Below are 4,553 nucleotides of genomic sequence, written 5' to 3'. Positions count from 1 at the left end.
CAAAATAAAATAAATGCATGAGAAGCTAAGACTGTAAAAGCTATTAGGCTTACCAGCAAATTATACTGTAAACTAAATAATTATGAGCATTATCAATTAAAACCAAGCTTTTAATTTGTCTGAATGAAATAGTACTCTGGTTGCTCAAATGTACGACATTTTTGCCATTCATGTGTGCATGGGCATTATACATTCTTACGTTTCATACTGTATGTCTCATTTAAAAAAAAATAGATTGCATGACATTGGTTGCAAAGTAAGGTATTAGCAGCAATAACAAATATATAGTATATATATATAGTTTACACACAAAAAAATCGTTTCCGTTCAGCATATGAATATATGTTTTTTTGTTTTGTTTGTTTGTTTGATTTTTTCTCAAAATGTTAATCAATCAATAAACAAGTGATAACAAACATGGTATTTGTGTGTTTTCTGTTTGTACACATACTTTCTCATTTACATGGATAATTATGTGGTTGTTACTATAAGTGGCTATATTCAAACATTATGATCCTGTCACACATTCCATGTTCTGATTTCATGTTAGAGGTCGACATGATACGAATATACTCACACACAGAGGATGGTGCCCACCTCATCAAGCTCTTACACTGCAGTGCTGAAACTCTAAAGGTTTAAATTACTCCAGAACGTAACCCGCGGACATGATTTTTCACTTTTTGAAAGATGATTAAGATTTTCAAAAAGATGTTAAGTACAGGAATCTTAGTTTTAAGGAACCATATATATTTCTTCTTCTTCTTCTTCTTCAGCGTTCGAGGGTTGGGTTGTGTCCCTCATAATCTTTGGCCTGCTGAGTCGATCTATGAACTCGCAAGTTCGGCGCAGGTCTTCCACAGTTCCCCACAGTTTTGTGTCGGGGGTTGTCCTCTCTGGCCAGGTCAGGTCGCACATTTCAATGTAGTGCACCTTAGAAGTTCATCATTTTTGACCTGAGTTGCCAGTGAGTCTTAGTAATGAGCAGTGTCGGTCTGTATTGGAGGCCTGCAGGCCAGCCTACCGTCGATGAACAAAGCAATTTTAACGATGAGTTTACTTCGAATGTTTCTGAAGCTAGACATTTGAAACTATGCTCACTTCCAGAGTTTATATATCACCAAACATGACCCTAGTCTGGTTAAACTTCGTCAACGTTTGATATCACAGCGGGGTCATGTGCGATTCATTAAGGACGTTTTCTCGGATGTTTTTAAGAAAAGAGCCTCCACATTTCACACACATGTAGGTTTGGAAGATTTTAAAACAAGACATACATGTGGTGTGTTTTCGTCCAATTACAAGGTCACAACATTGACATGTTTGCTGGAGAAGATCCAACACTACTGAACATATCCACTGAGTTATCAGGGGAATACGTATTTGTATATGTCCCGAATTCACCGAATAGCGAAATTCGCGAAATCGTATATTTTATATAGACATTTGGATGCTTTCACTAGCTTTTTTTCATTTTTTTTTTACAGGAACCTCAGTCTAAGACAGTTTCATCAGCGTACATAATTAAATAACTGAAGAAAACAGATGAAAATAACAGAAAATCGAAAATATTGCACAATCGAAAGTCAAAATATGCGACATGCGCCTATTTACAGGTTGAAATATAAACAAACATACCGCATGAAAACTTCAGATATACACAAATAATGTTGCTGATTTGATCAAATACAAAGGTAGACGGGCGCAATGGCCTTGTGGTAGAAACGTCGGCCTTGCGTGTGAAAGGTTCGGGGTTCGAATCCAAGCCGTGCCTGGCGGGTTCAGGGTGGTGATTTGTCGGATCTTTTAGGTCAACTTATGTGCAGACCTGCTATTAGACAGATCTAGATCAGCACTTTTCAGCACGTGTACGGGTAACGTCATGAACTCTAGTTTTTACGTCACGCGTTTACCATGATCTGCAGTCTTGGTGGGAGCAAAACAACGTAATACTATGCATTTGGAACATTGTGTCAGGCTCATTAGAAAAATACCTATCTCAGTGTCAGGCATTTCTGTAGTGAAACTACAGGGGAAGCTATTGGAAGGGTATTTTCATTACTTTATTGTCCCATCGCTGGGAAATTCCGGTCGCTTCCTCCCAGTGGAAAGCTAGCAGCAACGGAGTCGCGCTACCCCGGTGTCAGCGTGTTTAGGTGTATTCAGCCACCTGCACTTATGGCAGAATGACCAAGATCTTTAACGTGCCATTGTGGTGACACGGGGGTGGGAGATGGATACCGTCTCTGGGTCTGCACATAAAGTTGACCCGTGTCCGTCCCGGCCCGTATATATCATGTGTTAGAGAGTACAAACTCTCAGACCATCGGAAACCATTGCCACGGTAACGTAAGCACAACTGCCGATCTCGTTTCTTGAGTTAGGCACTTTTTTTTTCATTTTTTTTTTCAAACAATTTTATTCAAATAAATAACAACAATTAACAATATCTCATACAATGAGTTAAATACAACAATTAACAATATCTCATACAATGAATTATTACAACTTATCGAGTACAACAAGCTAACTTTTCTTTAACGTTTTATTCTTCGAACACTCACACAAAAATGCTTCTTATCTGTAACTGCCTATCAAAAATACTTTCCAACGGTAAAAACGAATTTGTTTTTTTATATATACTAACGCACATCTTTCCGATTAAGATAATGTGGTTCAATTTATACATAGTTGCCTTTTTCACCATTACAAAATGCATACCAAATAAAACATCACTAACTTTCAAAACAACCTTAATTTCTAAAGTACGAAATATACATTTTTCAATAAACTTCCAGAATTTGTATACAACCGGGCATTCAAAAAAGAAGTGTTCAATGAAATCAGTTACATCACAACAGTAATTACATTTATTGGTTTCCGTTACTTTCATTTTACACAGGAGAATGTTGGTCGGATAAATGTTGTGCATAATTTTCCAGTGTAAAACTCTTAATCTAGTCTCTTGTGTTGACTGATAGGCAACTATCCAAGATCGTTCATCAATTTCTACATTAAACTTTCTCTTCCAAAATCCTCCGGAACATGGTACATCTGTTTTCATATTGATAATCTCTTTCCTATATTCTCTGGCACTTAACACATTTTTGCCGTTAAACAGTGGTAAGGTAATACAAGCATCATCAGTCATATTTACAACATTTTTCCTCATAAATAATGACACAGCAGCTTTTACAACATTATATTCAAGAATTCGGTTTGGCGAATATCCAATCAAATCACAAATATCTTGATATGATAATATGTCTCCCGAACGTACAATGTCAGTTAATACCAATACACCTCGTTGTATCCAACTTTCAAAAAAATAAAACTTTGCCACGATACGTTATGCATGCATTATTCCATAATAAAACCGGCCCGATTGTCCCACGATCGTAGTGGTTATTATCCAGCCAATATTTTAATACTGCTTTCCAAAAGTGTGATTTCACTAGGTCTAACCCTTTAAATCTTGCACTGTTTACATTCGATAAGAAACATTCAAAATGCTTTCCAAAACGCAAATACATCATCTTTGGAGTAAAACTCCAATTATCATTTTCATTTGATGTAGTTAGTTGTGAAACCCATTGTAATAAAAAAGAAATTTGCATTTGCCTAATATCGATCATTTTTAAACCACCTTTTTCAATTTCAAAACATAAAACGCTTCTTTTCACCTTTTCAAAGGCCTTCCGATTACAATCTCTTTTTCGCCACAAAAATCTAAACAATAAGGTATTGACTTCATTCAAAACACAATCAGGTAATACAAACGCTTGCATAATATACACAAATTGTGAAATTAAAAACGTTTTCACAATACATATTTTCCCTACAATGCTCAAATTTCGCTTCTCCCATGCACAAATCAATCGCTTAATATTCCTTATTCTTCCAGTCCAGTTATCTTCTACCAAAGAAGCACTCTTATCATTACAAAAATATACACCCAAAATCTTCAACTTCTTCTTCCAACCAAAATTATAAAATGTTTCGTCACAATGTTTCCTACTACCCAACCACATCGCCTCAGACTTTCTCTTATGTATCCTTAAGCCTGAAAAGCTCGAAAAGTCATTCATTATATCAAGTGCATAATACATATCAATCTCATCCTTTAAACAAGTCGCGTAAGGCGAAAATACAACATTTAGTCAAGTAGCTGCCATTTTTCAGCAAGACCGTAACTATACTCGTAGCATCGTCAGTCCACCGCTCATGGCAAAGGCAGTGAAATTGACAAGAAGAGCGGGGTAGTAGTTGCGCTAAGAAGGATAGCACGCTTTTCTGTACCTCTCTTTGTTTTAACTTTCTGAGCGTGTTTTTAATCCAAACATATCATATCTATATGTTTTTGGAATCAGGAACCGACAAGGAATAAGATGAAAGTGTTTTTAAATTGATTTGGACAATTTAATTTTGATAATAATTTTTATATATTTAATTTTCAGAGCTTGTTTTTAATCCGAATATAACATATTTATATGTTTTTGGAATCAGCAAATGATGGAGAATAAGATAAATGTAAATTTGGATCGTTTTATAAA

Source organism: Littorina saxatilis, linkage group LG8 (assembly GCF_037325665.1).
Source record: "Littorina saxatilis isolate snail1 linkage group LG8, US_GU_Lsax_2.0, whole genome shotgun sequence".
In the NCBI taxonomy this organism is placed as follows: Eukaryota; Metazoa; Mollusca; class Gastropoda; order Littorinimorpha; family Littorinidae; genus Littorina; species Littorina saxatilis.
This window is presented reverse-complemented; position numbering follows the sequence as displayed.